The following is a 24441-nucleotide window of genomic DNA, read 5'->3' as shown; positions in this document are numbered from 1 at the left end:
GGCCCACCTAACAAACATTTATCAACAGCCTTAGTTAAGTTATATTAATTATAAGAGCAGGCCTTATCTTTGACCAAACGTTATAACCTAAATTAACAAACACAAAACAATCATAGCCGAATCCACATCACAACTGCCAGCCAAACAATTTCATAATTGGCCTAGTATATATTATGGACACAAATGATTCTAAGTTTTGGCATTATAGGTATACACAAATTTGAGTGAAAAGTTCAGGAAGACCGTAGCAATTGCTGGCAGATCATTAATGATAAGTAACAAGTGGACTTTGTGAAAACTCTTCAGTAAAGTAGCATAATGAACACCTGAAAGAAAAACAAGAACAAGAATTTCTTCACTAACCTTAAGTATATTTATTCTCTACTGACATTGCAATTTAACTGTATGTACACTCTTCAAATATCTCCAACATTGCTCTGGCTGCACAGTATGTGCAATATAGATACTAAGTGGATATAGCTACACTGTTCGTTGGCACACATCAAATGGGCTGTCCATGCCACAGAAAATACAAATTAAATCAATGTTTCTAGTTAGATTCCAAAGCATATTCTTCTGGGATATAGCACAATATTGTTGTTCCTGCGCAAAAAAGAGCTATGCATTTTTTTGCTTCAATAGCTCTCACTTCAGAGGTGTCACTGGTTTCTTTAACAGTGACAAAGCGAACGGAGCCACAGCCAACTCCAGAGGCTAAAAAGACATCCACAACATTCAACTTTTGGACTGTGAACAGGACATTATCTCCTGAACTGCAAGAAGGCTCACTGTTCGCAGTCAGAATGTCAATAACTCGTCCGAATTCATTGTCACGAAACATAACAAAGGAATTCCTTCGTCGTGACTTGTCCATTGAACTGACACAATATGTGAAAGCACCAATTGTCGCCTTCTTGTACTTTATAGTGTCCTGTTCTATGCGCCCTTTTCCATAAAGGACTATACTGCCACTGTGGAACCTGGCCCTCCTCAAAGTATAACCCTTCACCAGGGACCAAACAAAGAGCCTAAGTTCATTGTTTTGCCATTTAGTGGTCATAGACAATATTCGTGGCAGACTCTACAAAATTGAAAACTTCTGTATAATCTGTGAGTGGGCATATCGTTCACTAAGCGTACAAGCTTGCCATTGACCGACTCGAATGGAAAAGCTGAGAATCCCCAAAGTGGTCCCCACAGTTTGACATGATCCACCATGTGGGATAGGATGTGAGCATTGTATGTCATGCTCTGGATGCCGTATAGCTGTTCATATTCCTTTAAGAACTCTGTTAACAGCTTTTTGATTTCTTTGATCCTGTCAACGAGAACGGAGGACTGCAAACAGAAATGCATAACCTGCACAAACTTTATCCAATTGCAGTAATATCTGTCTGGCAAGAAATCTTTTAAAACAACTGGAGAAAAATATAGCAGCCAATCCCTCCATTCCGATGCCTTCCAGTATTTCATTTCAGACAAGGATCGTGGTAAACGTGTCATTTCCCAAATGGGTGTTAATTGTCGCAGTCTTGCATCTATTTCTTTAATGTGGCCTCCAAGATAATATTGAAAGCGGCGTTTGCTGCCGAACCACATGAAAGCTGTTGACCTTACAAATCCATTGCATACAGCATGCATGTAGTCAACAACAAACGAATCCGGAAAGCTAAAAAACAGGATGAAGAACAGAACACTAGGGCCTTTAATACCTCTACAAGGTTTCCCTTCTCTCTGTGCCTGCTCTGCTTGACTGACAAAACTCTCTTGAGTTCTTGGTCTCGCAGCACTATCCACCACTGGATAAACACGGCTGTGACCCTTGCCTTTATCAACCACTTCTCCTGTTTGCTCGCACCATGGGCACCCATATGCGGCATTAAATTGCCTCATATTCATTATCATGCATCGCGCAACAGTGTCAACGGTGCACGGCCCTGAGTAAACTTTGCACACCTTGCATTGTCCATCATCTCCTGTCCATGTAATGCCTTTTGTGGAAAGGGTGTTCATTGTTTTTACAAATGGCCTGAGATATGTGTTCATGTTTGGTTTGGCTACACCAAACCATAAACCAAACAGCAGTTGCTTTTGCACTCTGTCTTTATATGGAAGTTCATTCACTTCCAGTAATAATGGCCACACACTGTGCCCCGAAGATTCAAACAGCGGAACACCATCTGTATTCCATGTGACAGAGATATCACCATCTTTTAGCGGCAAGCTACAGTATGCTTGGCTTTTTGTGATATCACAAACATCATAGGCAGCACCACTACGTCTCTCTATTAGCTTGCCACTTAAAAGCACTTCCTTAATTTGAGCCTCAATATCTAGCGTTAAAAAAAAATGACCCAGTTTTCAGGAGCTCAGAAACCTTGTGCACCGAAGTACACTGAGCACATTTTAGTTCAGTGCTTGCACCAGGTAGTGCATTCAAATATTCCAAACAGTTTGGGCAATACATGTGTGTCACATGCTCGGACTCAAAAATAGATGAAAAATTCTTGAAGAACAAAAATTTTGTCTTTGGAAAGTCAGCTCCTTGTGGCATATGTGCTTCAAGCAGTGTAAGCAGGCTTTCCATGCCCTCTTTCGAAGAATGATGCCTTAGTGTGTGTGCCATTACCATGACAATACTTTGGCCTCTTGACAGCTTTGCTGTGGGGTAGAGCAGCTCTTCCTGAAAGAGCCAATAAATAGCATGTAAGATAAAGACTTCAATTTACACAGGCCTGACCAACCATATTCTCAGCACCCAGTCTCGCACATTCTACTAGTTTATAGAGTAATCAAGTATCTAATGTTTTATGTTAAGACCTACAGATTATCCAAACAAATGGACCTGATATCCACAAATCACATATGCAATATGCCCACTGTGATTCTACATAAGACGAAACAAATGATGGTCGGTCGACGTTTTAAATTTATTTTAAATTTTATATTGTTGCCATGATGAGTGTGAAGAAGAGATCTGCAATTGGTTTTGCTGCCAAAAATTTCTTTAAGGTACAGGGAATTATTAATGACGGAAGAGGTGGAGTGCAGCGCTTATCTTCCCTGCCGTTTTAGCAAACTTCGGTTATGAATTACGCAAATTATAATACTACGTAGCTGAACATTTTCTGACTAAATATATGCATGTTTTTGTTGATATTCACTTAATTTTGGCTTTTCTGGGCAGTGGATATTTTTATAAAATTTCTTAGAGTGGGCCCAGGAAACGAAATATTACCTACTTGCATGGCCTTTATCTAAAAGAGTTGTGGCACAGCAGCAATAATCCCGCACTATGTTCTCAGCATTCTTATCTATCAAACTGCAAAAGCTGATATCTATGTAAAGTTTTAATACAGAGGTATATAGGATAATTTCAAGAAAACAGTACGAACAATGAAAATTTCTGAAGACAATTAAAAAAATATCAATTTTTTATATTCCTTAAACTTCGTCCACCTATTCTACTCTGCTTCAGTTTCCAGAATCATTAAAACATATTGTACAATTTTCTTGCATTAGTAATTATGGCGACTTCAACAAGGCACTTGCGCAGCACCACGCGGGTCTGAAATTCTAAGACATTTGTGAATCGCGCACAATTTTTCAATTTCGGCATAACATTGTATGTATATTTATGTCTCGACGTTAAATTAGCTGTGTGAGAAACCGTAGTGAATGACTCGGAATTTTTGCATTTCACCTTCACCAAAATGCGGATTACACAAAAAGACGATAAGAATTAATGAGCCAGCAACGTATTCCAAATAATTTTTAGTGAAATGGAGAAGGTTACGAAAGTTATAGAGAAGTTCCTCACTAAAACACAATGTTTTGGGCTGCAATCATTTATTCGAATCACAACGCACATTGCCTTCATTCCTGTACAGCCGTCCTGATTTTTGATAATAAAACGCGAGCGTCGACCAAACTGCTGGCCAGCGCCTTGTAACCGCGATAAGCGTGCAACACGGCGAGGGTTCGCGCACACGCACGAAGGTAGAGCATCGTCTACTATAGGCTGTTCTGATCGCAAGGACACACGCCCCGCCACAATATCTGTTTACAAAAAAAAAAAAAAGAAACAATGTCGTCCAGTAGAGCACACGTGCTTTGCCTGTTTTTATTTGCCTCTTCTATCATGTGCCCACCTAAGGGCTGCTCAAATCAGAAGGCTCGCTTTCCAGGCAAATGCTTTTCGCGTGCTGGTATTTTTGCTTTGTTTATTTTTTTTTTACATTAACTCAGTTTCGCCAGCGTGGCTTGCCGTAATAGGAAAAAAAAGAGGAAAGTCATGTCTGTTACATCTTATTCTTGTGCATGCACTTTTCGCGAACAGATATTGCGGCAGTGCGTGTGCTCTCGTGCTCGGAATAGCCTAGCAGACGATGTTGTCTCTAGCCGTGTTGTACGCTTATCGCAGTTATAAAGCGCTGACCAACAGCTGCTTGGTCGACGCTCACGCTATATTATTAAATATAAGGATGGCTGTACTAGGGCCATTTGTTTAATTTACACCTGCTACACCAGTGTAGCAAATCTTCTATACCTACAATGGATTTTTGTTGCACTGGTGTAGGTGGTGTAGCTTTAAACAAATGGCCCTACAGTTTCTTCCATGCAGTCCCGGCTATGCGGCATGATGTGTAAAGAGCAGATCGGAACACGCGGCGAAAGACGCAGTCCAGGTCGTCTGTATCTCTCATCCATATCGTCATCTGAGATAAGCGCGTGCATCCGGTTACTGGTAGCTTTGCTTTATTATTATTTTTTTTTTTTTGCGTATTCGATATCCCGCTTTGATATGGACCGCCACGCTCATGCTTTCTACCGATCGCATCTGGCGCAGAGCAGTTTCTCATGTGGCAACGGTTGGCGGCGTGTTGCCCGCGTGCGTGAAGCGGGCGCTCGGAGCTCCCCGATAGCGCTTTGATCTTGCTTCCTTCACCGCCGTGTTATCGGCGTCTAGTTGCGGTGTAAACAAAGGGAGAATAGAATAGCGAAGCTCCAGTGCACATGCGTTGAACAGCCACCCGAGAGGTACCACTGTTTGGAACTCTATCGCTCCGAGGACGCGAAAACGAGCTATCAGTGCCGCCTCTTAAAACAAACATGTGGGATGCGCGCACACCCGCGCGCTCACGGCCGCTCCGGCGGCCAAATCGTCTTCTTTTCCGCACTGTTGGGCTTTTTTCAACAACCTGATATCCAATCCTGCCTGCATTTTATACACTTGGGCAAGACGTCAGATCTACAATTGCTAGTCTCGGCGCAAATTTGCGCAATTTTGTTTATTAAACAATATTATGCAATATGTTTTTGATTTTGAAAGCTGAAGTAGAGGAGAGCAGGTGGACAAGGTTTCAGAAATATCAGAAATGTTTATTTTTTTAATTGCCTTCTGGAATTTTCATTGCTCGCTAGCTCCTTGAAATTATCGCGATCGCATCTATATATATATACGCTCTAGCAGTTTGATGGAGTATGCTGATAACATAGTGCGTGATCATTGCCGCGCTACAAACGTTTCTTGAGACAATTAGGCCTGCAAAGTAGTAAAGTTTCGTTTTCCGAGCCAAATTAGAAAAATATGAAAATATCTACACTACCCAGAAAAGCGAAAAATAACTGAATACAACAAATAAAACCATGTATATATTCAGTCACACAAATTTCAGCTATTTAACTTTATTATATTTTGCGGACTTCATAATCAAAATTTGCCAAAACAGCAGAGAACATAATCGTGGCACTCCACCTTTTCGTCATTATTAATTTCCTGTGCCTCGAAAACAATTTTGGCAGCCAAACCAATTGCAGATCTCTCCTTGAATCCAGTGATCAGGCAACAGTATATAGAATTTTGAAATAAATCTAAAAGGTCGACCAACTAACTTTGTTTGATTTACTTGGAATCAACCAGCTGTCACTATATATGAGTATTGTGGTCTCTTTGAAGCTTAGGAAAGAAAAAAAGTACTGAAAGAGGAAGGCGAGATTGGCCACTAACATTTATTCGAGCAGCATTTGCAGATATATATAAATTGATGTGCAAGTTGCAGGAAACTGGATCCTGCTTAAAATTATGGGATTGCTGCATCGCTCTCTGAAAATGCAATAGCTGTTCAAGGCCAGTACATGGCTATCAAACTCAAGTTTACTCAAGACACTAAACTTATCATGCTAAATTTAAAGCATCTGCTGAAGACAATGTGTTTTGGCTGTAATGCCTCCATCACAGAGCCAAAATCTGTGCAGTACACATCAAGCAACTCATCCTGAATACTGTCATCATTCCATTTTGCTCACATTATTTGTTACAGGTAGGTTAGGCTTGTAATATATGCCAGTGTATATGATTGAAAGGCAATTGCTCCCAAAGCATGACGCATGCCTTTTTTTTTTTTGAATGAGCAGAATTCTAAACCAAAATGAAGAAGCCCTTGTTCCCATCCCTCTACAGCTTACAGAACGTCCAATGGAAGTACCTAACTTAAAATTAAAAATGTCAAACTGTGTATGTTCTCTACAGAATTCTCCATAAAATAAAGGGATTTTATAGACCTTATAGATTTTATATACCTATGTGCCTTCAGCGCAGAAGCCATAATGTTTACATAAGTTTTACCTTCCATCTGACACACACACACACACACACACACACACACACACACACACACACACACACACACACACACACACACACACACACACACACACACACACACACACACGCACGCACGCACGCGCACGCGCGCGCGCGCACGCACGCACGCACGCACGCGCACGCACGCACGCACGCACGCACGCACGCACGCACGCACACACACACACACACACACACACACACACACACACACACACACACACACACACACACACACACACACACACACACACACACATTAGATATGTACTCGTAAGACTTTTTGCTTGAATGGTCAGCAAAACGAAAACTGGTAAGGAATTTCACTAAAATTTATTTCTGGGTGAGTGGTGCATATTGTGCATTATAAAGTTAAAGTAAAAAAAAAAGCGAACTGCGAGGCTGGGCTCTTGCACTCCGCATGGCGCCGAAAACGTAAATGCTACATAGGAAACCTCACTAGCGGTTTATAGATTTGAAATCGAACCTACCAGTTCGTTTCTTGCACCAGATATTTCCTCGGCTCCATAGTCACAGTCATCCTCATCGCTTGTCGATGAAGAATCTTGCGAGGAGCTGTCGTCAAGATGTTGATTCGCGGCTGTCGAACTTCCGTGGTCCGAAAGCGTTGTTGCACTGTAACTTTCCCGGGCTTCGGAGTAACTGTCTTCTTCAATCACTGCAACATCATGCGCGCTCGGTTCTGTTGTCTGGAGAGGGCCAGATGTCGATGCGTTTCCCTCAGAGTCTGATTCAGAGGTAGAGGAGTCGACCTGTGCCGCTGGAGGAGCACTGCGTCCCGCTTCTTCGCATTTCTGCCTATGTTTTGTCCGCATTGGTACATCACAAGCAGAATCGTAAAGATATCGCTTATACTTTCTTTTCGGCATGTCTGCGGGAGGTTCTTACGACTGACTTACGACTGAACTGCCGACCAGCCTACTGAACAGATACCTGACGTGATCTGTCGGGAGCACGCGCGGTGCGATCGAAGTCCGCGTACTCCACCTCACGCTACTGTGTAACGAGAGATCATTTAAAGGCGTCAAAACCAGACGCACGCACATCAATACAAGAGAAGAAAAAAAGAACAACGAGAGATATCGAGAGCGCGCGCGGAGCGAACGAAGTCCACGCACTCCACCTCAAACTGCCTGTAACGGGAGATGCACGCGCGTCGGCGGTGAGCATACACACGGAGCGGCATCGCTCGCATTCGGGTGCTTGGTTTCGCTGAGCCGCGCACCTCTACGTTGACTGATTCATGACTGATTTATAAGTGCAATCGAGATAAGACACTATGGCTCGATAACGCAACGAACGTGCGCAATGGAGCCAGAGAACACGGTTTAAGAGTTACAGTTTCGGTTTCACAAAACGGATATTATCAGTACTTGTGCTGCATGCAACTTTATTGGTGTTGACAAGATACAGTTATAAACTTCTAGCGAATGAAATAAAAGCACAATTTTCTCCACCATACCTAATGACCTAACATTTTGTAACATAAAATTCACGGAAACGAAACCAGACCAAATGAAATCCTATCCAGCATCCAGTAGCCTCAAGCCGTTATACGGATTCAATATCTAAACTTTTGTCTTGTGTCGCTGTGCTGACTGTGCTACGCTGTGCCAAGTGCTGTCACAATGCTGCACATTTTAGTGAAGTGGATCAAGGAAGATTCCTGGGATGTGTATCCCCTGCGGCACGTAGCCGACCCAGCTATTGGACTGGATATAACGAACGACCCTAAGGGCGCTTTGCAGCGGCTGCACGATGTTGCTGTCGACGTGATGTGGAAGGCAGGAGAAGCGCCCGCTCCCGCCAAAATACTAGCCGTGGGTAAGTAGATATGCTTTTCATCACAAAGACGTTTTCGCTGCGCTCTTAATTGTGCTTAGCTCGGACGTTACTCAATTTCAGGTATGTTGACGACACATGAGCACGTTATCGTGTATATGCTTTGACTATAGCTGGGAGATTTTTACCTTCATCGACTGTTACTGGCTCTTTGTTACGCAGTGTTCCGTATAGATGCATGTGTTGTTCTGCTTCGGCGTATTGTGCTTGCTGCCAACTTGCACGTAGGTTAAGTGCTGTACAGGTGCCGTAAAAAGTAAATTAATGGAAGGCGACTTCGTCGAAAAAAAATTTACCTTCTTTGAATCCAAAGCCCGTGGTGCATAGTTACCGGTGCCCTGTGCTATTCTTTCAATGGCCGTTGGCGCATGTACTTTCAAAAACAAAGTGCGAATAAATCGTTTCGCTAATATTGTCTTCCGTTAATTTATTTCAGCGTATGTGATCCGATTATAGAACTCGATCAATCTGAATACGAATTTATCGCCGCTCGGTGTTCATGTAATCAGTCATGAGTAGGGTAGGTGGGCATAACAAAGTTTATAAATCATCACTTCAATGTCATTTTTTGAATTTACCGCCCTCGAAGGGACAGTTTGGAACGGTTAAGTACGTGCAGGGTAGGCTCACCAGGAATCGTCAGTACAACAGCTCGAAGCAGGACTAATGCAACAATTTCATTTCATATTGTTTAGTTTCCCGCTCTTCGTCACTTTATTATATGCTGTTCCTTCCCCACAACTGTTCAATTTATATGCAGCGTCCTCGGCTAATGTGCCCGACTGAGGTGTACTGGGTGTACACGGTGCGCAGGAAATGACGTCAAAACAACGCGTGCTGCACGCGTTCGATCGAGTAGGACCCCCCTGCCGGATGTTCGGAAACTCGCACTGCCCCCCTCCCCATTCTGTCGATGGGCTCGAAGATTTCGGGGACCATTTTATTGTTTGTATAAACGCCGCATTTGCTTAAAACATGACCGCTTGAAATTCTTCGCCGTTTTTCCCCCTTTCGTTGGAGCTTGGATGGATAGATAGAATTAACTGTGTTGATATCGGCCGCCGTCGAGAAATGCCGCAGCGTCTGCAAGCGTGCTATACAACGGGAATGCGCCGCGCTCTGTCGTCGGTGGCAAGATGCGGCGCACTCATGCCTTGCATGTCCTGTCTAGGAGGTGTCCCAGCCTAACGCACGCCACTGCACGAGTTGCGGCCAGTTTTCAGTTACAACCCGTTCGAAATTTTTCGCTCTTTTAACAGCTGTCGCTTGCTGCTGAGTTGTAGAAAACGTTCTGGGTACCACAGTTGAACGCGCAATAACAAAAACGCCGACTCCATCAGGGGGGGTGGGCTTGCGCAAGCGCACCCCACAAGCCACACCAGACCTTGCCCCCCCCCCCCCCCCAATTGCTTTCCGCCAAAATCCCGCGGCCGCCGATGAACAAAACGCAGTTTGGTGGGAATCAAAGTTGAGGATCGCATTAGTTAATGCAGCAAGGCGGGAAATACAGACATAGAATGGAATCGGTTTCAGGATTGTTCTATTGATTACGCAACTCGAATTTTTTATGCCTAAACAAATTGGAAAGAGTTGCATTGCTTCTTTAGACATTTTGTTCAGGATGCGCGTAATAAACAACTTATGTGATGAGGTTTCCAAAACCAGAACCTGAAGAACTTTTTCCCCTCTTGCTGGTACCAAATTGATGCAATAATTTAACTATTTTTTGCATTTTGTTCTGTGATTGGCACCTGCAGTATACTGTTAACAGTTGGCATACTTTTAATTTTGTTCTTTTGCTGAGTTCTTCTAATGTATGTTTTTCTTAAGTGCCCTGATTAGCAACACATCCAGGTGCCATGGCATTTCCAGAATTACTTATATGGACATAATGCACTACTCTGTACAGTCCAGTCACGTGAATGTAGGGCTAGGCACATACCTTAGAATGTTTTTGAAAGTATTGGCAGTACAGAAGCCTCCACACACAGGCTCTGAGTTGCTTTGCTTTTTAGGATTGGTTTGGTTTGGGGGTTTAACATCCCAAAGTGACTCGGTCTATGAGAGACGTCATAGTGAAAGACTCCAGAAATTTCGACCACCTGGAGTTCTTTAACATACACTCACGTCGCACAGCACATAGGTGCCTTGCTTTTCACTTTGAACGAAAAGTGGCCACCGAGACTGGGGGCTTGATCCCCCATCCTTGAGCAAAGTACTCGAGCGCCCTAACCACTGTGCCATCACGGCGGGAGCTCTTTAGTAAATGCGATTAATGTTAGCATGTAGTGTTTGCGTAAAACTTGTTGCTGTGCCAGTTGGTTCATGATTGTACGGAAGAAAAGTTACAGTAAAACAGACGAACACATGAGGCAGAGTGGACAACATGCTACTGGCAAATGATTCTTTTATTGAAGGACACACATAATATATAGGGATACTGTCACACCACCTATCAGCTAGCGTAGGCATCATAAAGCTGTGCAGTAATCTAATAATAAAGGGATACATACATATGTTTAACGTAAGGTGGGCTAAAGCCAATACACATGACCGACAGTTCCTTAAAAACAAAATGCACGTGGTAAAAGGACCAAAGTAACATTTTGGAAGGGATCAGAAGACACATAATCGAAAGGCAAAAAAAAAAAAATGGCAACCCCATCAGAAATTTATAACCAAACCATATAACATCTTAAACCTTCGTCAATGCATTGTGCACTAATCACCTTGTGCCACTGCAGAACAGGCAAACAAAAAAGCCCTGTGATGATTGGGACACAGTGATAGGTTTGGGGGGTTGTAAAGGCAAGATACCGGATAAAAAAAAATTGAAAGCATACAAACCAGAAACAAACACATGTAACTGCGTAATACATTCACAAAGAGTTTCGTCCTCTTCGTACAAGAAGTATAGTAGCACTACTCGTACACTTGTTATTTGCTCAGCTTAATCTTTCTAAAAAGCTTTCTTCACTCTAGGGGAACGACTACATAATTTTGACTCTTTATCCTAATTCAAAAAGCTTCTTTCAGTGCACAGGCAATGCATTTGCGGTTTTTAGCTCTGTAAAACCACCATCTTTTCTAGAATGAGTTTTTACTGGCTTAGATTACAGTCATTGCAATGCAGCGGCAGATTAGACTCCATTCCAGAGTCCATTGAGCATTCATGCTCCCTTAACCTTTTGTTCAAATAGCATCCATTTGCCCAATGTACGTTTTACCTTAAGTCAGAGGAAACTCATAAATAACCCCTTTATTACACTCTATGTACCTATGCCCATGCTTTGTTCCGCAGGCTTTTTTTTTTCTGTGTTTATATCAGGACACAACGCGGCCAGTTTACAGGGGGCCGAGAAAACTCCTCGCACTTTAAAATTTGCAGCTACTTTCTTGAAGGTATTAGCTACTCGATGGCTTTAGAGAATAACAACTGGCCTTTTTATTTTGGCATTGGAATTAGACTGTTTATTTCTCTTTGCTTTTATGATTTCTCTTTCCTTTACGCAAGCTTCCAGCTACAGATAGCTATAGGCTTCAAAATGCAGGCTTCCCTCAATCAGTCATGATGGGAGTAGTGAAGTCGCTTCTTCAAAGCATAAAGGGAAAAAGAAGTAAACAGTATAATCACGATCTCAAAATAAATAGGCCAATGGGTATTCCCTACAGCCATCTAGTAGCACATAACTTGGAAAAAGTAGCTTCAAATTTTGACGTGTTGGAAGCTTTCTCTGCCCCCTGTAAACTGGCAGCTTTGTGTCCTCATATAAACATTGAAAAACAGAAAAAAAGACCCTGCAGAATAGAGCATGGGCATAGGTATATAGTGTAATTAAGTGGTTATTTATGAGGTTTCTCTCACTCTGGTGAGACTTACATTGGGCAAAGCCCCACTGGGGTGTTTAAATGGTTATAATAGCACTTCATAGCTGAACACGAGGGCACACGTTCATATCCCACCTAGAGGCCACTTTTTGATGATGCAAAGAGCAAGTCATCCCTGTACTGTGCAGTGTCAGTGCACATTAAACATGCTATGATGGTCAAAATTTCCAGAGCTCTCCTCTACAGCATTACCTATAGCCTGATCCGTTTTGGGACATTAAACCCTATGAAAAGAAACAAAATCTAAACTTTCTTCTAGAAGCTAATATTTATTAAGCTGACTGATTACTTAACAAATAAACTGTCTCTCTAGAAAAAAAAAATATGGCGAACCAGCTAGGCCACATGACTCTCAACAGTACTTTCACTTGCCTAAGACACCCCGCCTTCTTTAAACTCTTGATTGCTGTTAACTGGGAGACATATCCATTGTCCACAAATAAAACACAGCTAATTGTTAAGAACTGATCATATTAATGCAGTGTACCATCTCGCCCTGTTTTGTACTGTAAATTGTGACATGGACCCTCACGTGATGTTGGACACATTCCAGGCAGCCGTTCCTCAATGGAAAAAAAACGTACGCGTTTAGAGTCTTCATCTATGGAAAGTCAGCAGGCAAGCAGTACTTTTTGTTCTCTTTCCCTCTTTCTGAGGTAAATGCCGGTCATTAATCAAGAAGTTTCAATGAAGAATGAATTGGTGTTTTAACAGGAATGTTGTATATGTTGTCGTCTGCAAAGTGATATGTGCCCTGTCAGGCTGTTCTTTTTTTTTTAGTTTACATGGTGTGAAGTGCTGATATTTTGCTAGGTAGTAGTAGCTTTCAAGTATGATTAATCCATCACTTTTTGCATGATAACATGCCTACTGATGTATCGTTCAGCATGTGGCAGTGATCTGCCTTGGTGCAGAAGGAAGTAATATTAATTGGTTTCACAGAGATAGTTGCACCTTGTCACCGATAAATTTGATATTGTCACTTATTTCATGTTTTCCAAATGCTAAACCAAAACTCTCAGTGTTTTGAAATTTAACTTATTGCACAAAGTCTGCAGTGCTACTTGTTATTACATCTAATTATTGGTTGTGACAGTGTTTCAGCAAGAACCTAATTTGTTTCCATACTGTTGGCATTGGGCATCTTAAGCAATGAATATCACAGCAAACCTCCTCTTTGTTTCTCCCTGGTTTAATGCTGTTTCGTTATGATCAGCCCAGCTACAATCACTGCAGCAGAAGGGCCTCTCCCACTGAATTACAATTAGCTGTGTCCTGTGCTCAGTGCAGCCGTTTATCTCAAACCTCTTAATTTCATCTGCCTTCCTCATTCTTTGCCACTGCCTGCTATATGAGCCTTTTTTTCCAAAGCACCTCATTGCCTATAAATTAGCCATCAATATCTCCCATTCATGTCACAGGCTTTATGCTAATCTTTTTTTCTTGATTTCAGGTAGCACATCATTATATCCATTTACTCTTCTTTCTTCTAGCCTTAATAATACTTGCTGGGGGCCATTTTGTGCATGTTCACTTGAACGAAGTGCGAAAACAGATCATAGAGAAAAAGATAGACAGGACAGGGGCAACTTAAAACGGTTTATTCACACCACATGGAAGTGAATATAAGGCAAGAGAATCAAGATAGAGAGGAGAAATCAAAACATGTGTGCGAGATGTAGACAATGTGATCAAAGCACCGGATCTAGGCATGCATGTGTCTCACCGTGTTGTATCTAAAAATCTCTTCCTTATTATGCATGGAAATGGATGGTGTGCTTACACAATCACTACCTTTTCCTTTGGTATCGCATATCTCCAGCAGTTCCCGGGCTAGCTTAGCCCTACTCCTGTTTTTGTTTCTTTCAGCCTGGCTTCACGGAACTTCCTGTCTTTTCCTCTGCAAACTTGCTGTGCTAAATGGAATCCTGGCCCATTCTTCAAATCTCGTTATGCTCTGCTAGGTGATCATCAATACATCGGCCAGTCTTGCCAATGTACATCTTCCATCTGATACATCTAGTAGGCATCTGATGCACGATTCCTACGGCATAGTTCATAAACCAATCTGTATGCTTTTTCACATTCTTTTTTCTTGATCCTAAACGTTGGGGTCAAAGTACCCGTGGTGTTGTCTGCCTCCAAAAATCTTGCTTTCTTGTGTTGCCAAACTGTTCTTAATAAGATCAAGAAACAATTGTGTAAAAAAAAGCATGCAGATTCATTTGTGAAGGGCACTGTCGGCATCGTGCATCAGCTAGGTGCCTTTAACATGTGGGAAGATGTACAGTTGACGTCACCCTTGTGTAGGGCACTCGAGCAACACGTATCGGGCTACAAAAGTCGAAAATAGACTCCAGCTCCAGACTTCTGGGCCAGGTGCTAGTGTCCACCTTGGTTGCTCTGTAACAGTTGCTCTGTAACAGTAACATAGTAGCTCTGAGTCGGGACACATAAGATATAATGGGTGACCTGTTGGTCAGAACGAAGCCTTTACAGCGACTGCCAAGGTTCCTTCTGAAAGAAGGCAGTCCCCTTCTTGTTTTGATCACCTGTGTTTGGAATTAATGGTTTCATTCTCAATGCATATAGGAGATGCCGGAGAGTGAAGTGGCGGAGCTTAAAAGAAAGAATAATGAGCTCCAAGAAGAAAATGAAGAGTTAAAGCAAGCCAACTGCCAACTGAAATACGAACTTCAGCAGGCTCGAGATTCTCTTGGTAAGCCCAAATTAGAAGAAACATTGTTTTAAACGTGATTTTTTTCATTACAAGGTAACAGAAATTTGACAGTATTCTATATTTTCCTTTATTTTAATGATAGATTACTTAGTATAGGTATTCCATGCTGTGTAGCCAGGGCTATTTCATACTATTGTGAGTAAAAATGTTTTTGTCTCAATTAGTGGTAACTGGACATGACTGGTAAATAATTTGCAATAGCCTGTTTTCCAGTTATGAGGAGGCAGTGTTTTGTATAAAGTTTTCTGGAATTCTACGAGCATCTCAAACACCTTTTTACTAGCAATGAAATTTCCCCAAAATGAGTCATTACAGTTTCAAAACCTCAGGATTTTATCCTTGGAAACTACACATGCCACCATATACAAGCTCAGAACAAATAAGCCGATTTTCCTATCTTCACCCATTTCATCTAAGCTTGGTAAGAGAGCTTTCGTGAACCTTTGCGTATCTAATGCTTTGAAGAATCATACATACATGCCACTGCATTCAATATTCCTTATCAAAGATTTTTCCAGCATGAGATGTTTTATTGGTGTCTATAGATGAGCACCTCAAACTGAAAGTAGAATCTCTCCAATAGCCATCATCATGTCCAAACTGCAAGTACTTGAAAGGCTGTGGCTGTTCCTTACATTCACAGTTTATCACATTAGTTGAAAAAATTCGCCGTTGAGCTAAAGTAGATATGTTTTCTCTACACATGAATAGCCAATGGATCTGCATAGACATGCCAAGTGAGAGTGGGCTGAAAACTCAGTTTGCACTAGACACTGTCACAGTTGCTTCTTAGAGTATGCAGAGGGCTTGTTTGCCTAATTCCTTGACCTGCGGCAATGTTTACATCTGCCAAATTGGCCTGTGTAGCCATGAGAATATGAAAGATTATTATAATGATGTATACAGAGCTCACTTAGTCGACAGTGCTTCAGTGCCGAAAATTCTTGCATTTTATTGTTCACGAAGAAAGCTGGTGCTTTTTAATGGTTTGTACCCTTCATTTTTGTAGTTGTTCGCACTCACACAGGATGCCTTTTCTTTGTTGCTTCCTAGGTTGCTCACATATACCATATACATAATGTGCTACTTAAAAAACTTTTGCTGAGAGCCAGTGCTTGTGTCATATTGATGTCATTATAGAAGCCATTTGTGTGCTGCCTCACCCAACATAAGCTGCTTACAAGCCCAAACATCTATTATTAAAAACATTTATAGGCACATAAGCTTTGCCTTTACAGGCTCGATGTAAAAAGAATAGTGGCTCCCATCTGTTATTTCTCTCAGATCCTCGTTCATGTATACATGCACTTTTCTCTTTGTTAAATAACTGATTTCTTAATTTGTGGCCTTATTATCCCATGCATACTCGTAAGCTACCACATCATGTGAAAGGCCAACCAACATAGATATGAATGAAGCCCACTTTCACTGATTCATCCAAATGTGCCTGCATGGTCCATGAGCTGAGAGTATAAGAGTTTGACTCGGGATGAAAAGACCAACTATTATCTTACCTTCCCATCTCAAAATCCATACCATGTGGTTTAGTGACATTGTACAACCCGCAGACAGATCGGTGCCTGGCCAAATCACCTGCCAGCAGTGGCATAACCAGCAAATTTGTTTGGGAGGGGCTTCAGAAGAAGAATGCTGGGGGAGGAGGGGTGTTGATTAACAATTAGCGGAACCTTCCCCCCCCCCCCTCTTCTTTGCTATGCCCCTGCTTGCCATAGGCATGTTTATGGTCTTTTGTGCTCACATGACCACCACTAGATTTTCTGCAGAATGCGGCCTTTAACACTGGCACAGGTTATCCAGCTCTAAGTTAGCTTTGCAAGGGCTTTGTGTAGTTGCATAAGCAACTGGCTTGTAGGGAAAAAAAGTAAAACTGGCTACAAACATGGAAGGAAGGTGGTGTAGTCTGTTGAGAAAGTGAAAGAGTAAAATTGCAGTAAAGTAGATAGGGTAAGTAATGGCCAAAAGATTGCAGAAATGGCAGCACAAAGCACAATTAAGGTGGCAATGGCAAAAAGTGGAGGTGTGGCATGTGCGGTTCAGCCGCACTTCTCTGTGTGCTTTTCAGAACTATAAAACATCATCGTTTTATGCGAAGCTTTGGTTTTTCATGTGAAATGAGACTCGCATCGTCTTCATAGCCATGCAGTATTCATGCTAAAGTGGTACTTCCAGAAAATGCTAGTTTAAAATGTGAAAACTAACAGAATTCACACATGATGATAACAGAAAAGTGGTGAGCATTTCAGTGTTTCTTTTATAAATCAACAAGATGTGGCTACGAAGGGGCCATTTAATTACCAGAAAGCATCATCGGAGATTAAATATATATATATATATATATATATATATATATATATATATATATATATATATATATATATATATATATATATATATATATACCTAGGCGAGTAGCAGGGGGGACAGCGGCCGATGTAGCTCAGTTGGAAGAGCATCGGACGCGCTATTCGGAGGTCTAGGGTTCGGTTCCCATCATCGGCACGTTGTTTTTTCTTCTACTTTGTGTTTAATTATCTTTCCCCTAAACAGATTACATTACTAATTTCTGTGATTATCTAAGCAAACATCAAAGAAAAAAAAAGAAAGACATAAAGTACCATCCCCGACGCTTTCCTCGGCCTCGCTGACTGTTGGCTTCTTTCCTTCATATATATATATATACATGAAGACCTTTGTGGCTTACAACTATTTAATGTTTCAGCCTGGGACCTGCCTTCATCAGAAAAAGCATGAATGCTTAGCAGCATCCTAAATGTAGGTTGGCGATATCAACATGGCATGAAAATAACAAAAATAGAAATATGTCCCAAAAAGGCATATGCCAAAGCAGTAAAATGAAACTGCAATGGAGCAAACAAGCTGTGATTACATATAGTGATTCCAGGTCGGGCATTCAAACAAATCAGTGAAGGCGAAATGCAAACATAGCACAGTACGATATAGAGCATGCAGTGGTTATATGAAAGCCAAAAAATGGATGTACAAGAATGATGCACAGTAGTGAAAAAAGAAAATATGAGGTTACTGAGAAATTAATTAATACAGAAAAAAATGTGCATAGCAAAATCACAATTGAACGCTTACTTGGTTTGAAAATAAGATACCAGTCACGGCCTCATTGATATTTCCAAGGTCGTCGAACGGGGCAAATTAAGACAGGCAGGTTAATTTTTCAATGCTTTCATTATTGCCTGGTGAGGCAGCTTTAAATTTATGGATTAAGAATGATTCCTAGACTTCTCAGTTGTGGTGTGATTTATATCCTGATTCTAAAATTGTCACCTTTAGTTTATGAAATGAGTGACCCTGAATTCTTACATGCTTGTTGTGGTGTGATTTATATCCTGATTCTAAAACTGTCACCTTTAGTTGATGAAATGAGTGACCCTGAATGCTTACATGCTTGGATAAGGTAAAGAGAAAAGGCGATTACACACGTGACATCAAAAGTGTAGTCTATCTTCTTGAATACTCTGTCTGCCGGTATCAGTAAATCGGGCAAACTATGACATAATTTTGGGTGCGTTTTAATAACCACAAAGGTCATAGCACCAGCCTTTAGCATTCAGGGTCACTCATTTGAAACTAAAGGCTACAGTTTTGGAATCAGGATTTAGATGACACCACGACCGAGAAGTCGGGGTCAGTCAGAAATCGGTCACGACCAAGAAGTAGTAGTTTGAACTACTACTCCTGCAAAACTCATTGCCCCACTGTGAAATTTGCAAGGGGGCATAATGTTTTCTTAGCAGACGTTCTTGCTACGGTAATCGAGGCAAAATCATGGGCGTTTGCTTTTTCACTAATATTTAATGATCCAATGAAACAGTCTGAGCAAATGGCTGGCATTTTGAATTCATGCTTTCAGTGAATGGAACTTGTACTGACCAATCAGTCCACTAATTGTAGTCATTAAACACTACTTTTGATGAATATTAGTTTTGGTATATCATGGGCTGGCTTTTATCAACACAGATTTCTAGGGCAAGATATAAATAATTGCTGTAAAATAACTGCTGCTGTTTTTCTGCATCCTTTTTTTTAGATGCTGCAAAAATGGTGAAGCGGCTCAAGCGAATGATGGACAGCTATGCCCTCCCAGAATCAACTACTGTGGTGCCAGCACCAACAGTAAGGTTTTCTTTGCTTATTTTGGCACTAGAACTCTATTCTGACTGTTTAGCACATTAGTGAAGACAAAGTGAAAGTATGGTTATGTTTAAACAACTTCATAAGTTTAATAGGCAGTGAAATTTGTTGGCTGCAATAAGTGTTTTGATTGCTTTCTCTGTGCCTGTTAATGCAGAACAGTGTACCAGTATTCAGTTAATGAAGTGTGGCGTCACTTGATTTTTAAAAAGATTAGCTGAGGGGCTTGGTACTTCTTCATAGAGTGAAGTATAGTTTTTAAGTAATTTACATGCATTGCAAAATGATTTCCAGTTTTTTCCTGAATATTCATACTGGCATGTACATTAAAGGAGTGTATAGGCACCTATAGAATTCTATGTTGCATGTTTCGTTCTTTGTATTGATGCATAAGGCACTCTAATACACAGATCACCCTGTGTTATTTATTGATAACTGCTAAATAATTTATAGCCAAATTTGTTTTCTGACATGTTTGTTTCATTAGACAGCAATAGCTATATCAAAGTCCAGGTCACAAGGTGGATGAAAAAACAAATGTGTCATAATCACTAGTTTATGTCAGTTCATTAAAGCACTAAGCCAACCTTCTTTTAAAGAAAGAATCACTATGAGTGAAGATATGCTTATATCGAAGTTTTTCATCCTACCACATGACCTAGACTTTTTTTACGTCATGCCAATCATCATCTTCATCATCAGCCTGATTATACCCACTGCAGGGCAAAGGCCTCTCCCATATTTCTCCACGTAACCCGGTTCTGTGCTAGCTGCATCCACTTGACCCCTGCGAACTTCTTAATCTCATCCGCCTACCTAACTTTCTGCCGTACCCTGCTACGCTTTCCTTCCCTTGGAATCCAGTTTGTTACCCTCAGCGACCATCGGTTATCCTCTCTTCGCACTACATGTCCTGCCCATGTCCATTTCTTCTTAATTTCTACTAGAATGTTGGTAACTTGAGTTATTTCTCTGACCCACTCTGCACGCTTTCTATCTCTTAATGTTACCCCTACCATTTTTCGTTCCATAGCCCTCTGGGTTGTCCTCAACTTAAGTAGAACTCTCTTGGTTAGCCTCCACGTTTCAGCCCCATAGGTGAGTACAGGCAAGATGCAACTGTTGTATACTTTCCTCTTGAGCGATACCGGTAAGCTGCTTGTCATAATCTGCGAGTGCTTGCCAAATGCGCTCCATCCCAATCGTATTCTTCTTGTTATTTCCTTTTCGTGGTCTGGATCTGCGGTTACTACCTGTCCTAAGTAGACATATTCGCCTACTACTTCTAATATTTCGCTACCTAATGTAAAGTGCTGTTCCTTCCCGAGGCTGTTGAACATTACCTTAGTCTTCTGCATATTGATTTTCAAGCCTACCTTTCTACTTTTCCTGTCTAGGTCATCAATCATTATTTGCAGTTCATCCCCCCAGTTGCTTAGCAATGCAATGTCATCAGCAAATCGCAGATTACTGAGGTATTCTCCATCTACCCTTATCCCTAACTGCTCCCATTCCAAGTCTCTGAATACTTCCTCTAAACAAGCTGTGAATAGTACTGGGGAGATTGTGTCTCCTTGCCTAACACCTTTCTTTGTGGGAATTTTGTTACTTTCTTTATGCAGAACTATGGTTGCTGTGGAGCCACTATATATATCTTCCAGCACTTTCACATACGGCTCGTCTACCCCCTGATTTCGCAATGCCTGCATCACCGGCGAGGTTTCAACTGATTACGAAAATGCTTTTTGGTAATCAATGAATGATATGTATAAGGGCTGGTTATATTCCGAGCATTTTTCTATCACCTGATTGATGGTATGGATATGATCGATAGTAGAGTACCGTTTCCGAAACCCTGCTTGATCCTTTGCTTGATTGCAGTCTAAGGTTGTCCTGATTCTATTAGCGATTACCTTAGTAAATACCTTATACGTAACAGACAGTAAGCTGATTGGTCTGTAATTTTTAAGGTCCTTAGAGTCCCCTTTCTTGTGAACGAGGATAATGTCTGCATTCTTCCATGGTTCCGGTACCGTCGATGACACCAGGCACTGCGTATACAGGGTGGCCAGTTTTTATAGCACGATATCCCCCCCCCCGTCCTTCAGCAAATCTGTAGTTATCTGATCCTCTCCAGCTGATTTCCCACTTTTCATAGTTTCTAGTGCTTTCTTGACCTCGTCCTTCGTCACTGGTGGAACGTCTGACTGTTTTTCCCTACCGTCAATCTCATTACGGTCCTGACTACTTTTGCTACCGTAGAGATCTCTATAGAACTCCTAAGCTACAGTGACTATCTTTTCAATATTAGTGATGACGTTGCCCGCCTTGTCCTTTATCGCATACATCTGGTTTTTGCCTATGCCCAATTTCTTCTTTACCGCTTTAAGGCTTCCCCCGTTCTTTACAGCATGCTAAATTTTCTCCATGTTATACTTCCTTATATCGGCCACCTTGTGCTTATTGATTAGCTTTGATATCTCGGCCAATTCGATCTGGTCTGTTGGAATCGAAGCTTTCATACTCTGGCGTTTCTTAATCAAATCTTTCGTCTCCTTAGACAGCTTGCCGGTATCCTCTCTAACTATCCTACCGCCTACTTCTACCGGGCACTCAGTAATGATATCTTTGAAATTATTGTTCCTTGCCTCTAGGGTAACGTCGCCATCCTCAGTTAGAGCTGAAAACCTATTCTGTAGCGAGATCCTGAACTCTTCTGCCCTCCCCCTCACCGCTAATTCGTTGATGGGTTTCTTTTTTACTAATCTGTTGCGTTCCTTCTTCAGATTTAGGCTAATTCGGGACCTCACCATCCTGTGGTCACTGCATCGCACTTTCCCGATTACCTCTACATCTTGCATAATGGCGGGGGTTGAACACATTATGAAGTCGATTTCATTTTTAGTCTCCACGTTAAGACTTTTCCATGTCCATTTCCGGTTCTTCCGTTTGCTGAAGAAGGTATTCATGATTCGTAAGTTATTGCTTTCTGCAAACTCAACTAGTAACTCCCCCCTGCTATTCCTAGAACCAATGCCATAGTCACCTACTGCCTTGTCTCCTGCCTGTTTTTTCCCTACCTTGGCATTGAAATCGCCCATTAGTAAAGTATACTGCGTCTTTACGTTTCGCATTGCCGATTCTACATCTTCATAGAAGCTTTCAACTGCCTGGTCATCATAACTACATGTAGGTGCATAGGCCTGTACAACCTTCAGTTTATACCTCTTATTAAGCCTAATTACGATGCCTGCCACCCTCTCATTAATACTATAGAATTCATCTATATTACCTGCTATATACTTATTGACAAGGAAACCTACTCCTAGTTGTCGCCGCTCTGGTAAGCCTCGATAACACAGTACATGCCCATCCTTCAGTACAGTATATGCTTCATTCGGCCTCCTAGCCTCACTAAGCCCTATGACATCCCATTTCATGCCCTCTAGTTCCTATAACAGCACTGCTAAGCTAGCTTCACTGGCTAGGGTTCTAGCATTAAACGTTGCCAAGTTCAGTTTCCAATGGCGGCCTGTCCAGCGGAGCCAGGCTTTCTTAGCACCCCCTGCTGCGTCACAGGTCTGACCGCCGCCGTGGTCAGTTGTTCCGCAGCCGCTGGTGACTGAGGGCTGGGGTTTTATGGAGCTTATCATAGGAGGTTGCGGCCAATTACTGCACCAGGGTGGCCAACTCCTGTTCTGGTGAGGGAGTGCGTTGCCGGAGGTGTTCACCGGCATCAGGTCGCACCCCAAACCTGTTTATGCAATTCCATCGACACGCGGATTTTTTTTTTCTTTTTCATCCGGTGGAGAATTGCGCGGCACCGGGATTTGAACCCCGGTCCTCTTGCATGCGAGGCGGATGTTCTACCGCTATGCCACCGCTGCCAATCACTTGGTTATTAAAATCAGAACCAAAATAAGAGAAAATATTTTGGTATGGATTATCTACTAATGTTAGGTAAAAACAGTACTGACCTTTGCATAGTAATATCTTCTCATTAGTAAAAAATGCAAACTAAATTTTGGTGTCTACACTCCTTTAGCTTCCTTAAAATTTTTTATGTTTGCTGTTCTGTCAACTTTTTACCCGGTGGCTATATATTTTATAGTGTCTGTGCAGACTTTAACTCATCCCAACTTGCACTAAAACTACTCAGTGATGTCAGAGACTGTGTGTCACCCTCTTCGAACTTATTCGAAGTAACCACTTAGAGATTACATTGGCAGTTACACAATTTCATAGTCTGAGCAAGCATAACTCATAACTTTATACAATCACATTGTAAGGTCCGGCGCGTTGCCGTTTGTATTTTTGGCATCCTTGACTGGGAAGGAATGTCTCGGCGGGGTGCCGTGGTGCGAACTGCGCGTCTGGTCTGTTTTCTAACGCTTACTTCCTAGAAGGAGACCATTAGTTCAAAAGCGCAGGCTCTTCGTTCAGACCCCCGCCACACGTGTCCCTTTGTTACGGGAGACGGGAGAGACCCTCCGCTTCCCTCGAGCCGGACCTCATTAACGCGGCCTCCAGCGGTCTTGTCGCCCGAGTGAGAACGGCCGGGGGCCATAAATCCCGCGAGAGGGGTCTGGCTTTCGTCCCGCTGCATAACGTGTAGCTTGCTAGTGCACGACTGTCAGTAAGCGAAACGGTCGAACAGGCTACGACGAGTGGCCCACATACGCGGAGAAGAGCTACAGTTACTGTGTTTTTATATTTTTACGTGTGGAAAGGGGCGCGCTCTCGGCTCACCTCTGGAGCGCGGGACGGGCCCCGAGTGTCTTTTGCTGGAGCTACTCCTTGCGATAGGACGCTCGCGCTGGCGAGCGCCGCGAGTAGCTAGTGGTTGCTTTGGAGCTGGGGCAAGAGGCGCCAGCTCGACTGCGGGGACGCGGAGTCCCTTGTCGCTCTGTATAGCGGCCGGCGCGGCCGACCACGGCTAGTTTTCCTTTGTGAATATAACTCTTGTACCTCTTATTCTTTTGTATAAAGTTCTCCGGTTGTTTACCAAGTTGCTCCACCAACTTACTGGCTTGATCCACCATCCAGTCACCTATCAACATCCGAACCAAAAACTTTACTGGCGCAGTCGCGACAGGATTGGTGTGCTGCACTCAAC

The 24441-nt window shown here is 42.2% G+C and overlaps 2 pseudogenes across 1 annotated transcript; both read right to left on the bottom strand.

Moving 5' to 3' along the window:
- Nucleotides 1-497: 497 nt before the first annotated feature.
- LOC146200820 (uncharacterized) lies at nucleotides 498-7482 on the bottom strand (annotated as a pseudogene). The gene is made up of 2 exons (XR_014704683.1): nucleotides 7138-7482; nucleotides 498-2683 (listed from the first exon to the last, which is right to left on the bottom strand). The product of XR_014704683.1 is annotated as an uncharacterized LOC146200820 (transcript).
- Nucleotides 7483-19983: 12501 nt separating this feature from the next.
- LOC146200819 (uncharacterized) lies at nucleotides 19984-22207 on the bottom strand (annotated as a pseudogene).
- Between the last annotated feature and the right edge of the window lie 2234 nt (nucleotides 22208-24441).

The sequence above is a fragment of the Amblyomma maculatum genome, chromosome 2, assembly GCF_055883805.1.
Source record: "Amblyomma maculatum isolate TAMU_Amacu chromosome 2, ASM5588380v1, whole genome shotgun sequence".
Lineage (NCBI taxonomy): Eukaryota > Metazoa > Arthropoda > Arachnida > Ixodida > Ixodidae > Amblyomma > Amblyomma maculatum.
The sequence above is the reverse complement of the archived record's forward strand: the minus strand, read 5'-3'. Positions and strand labels throughout refer to the sequence as shown.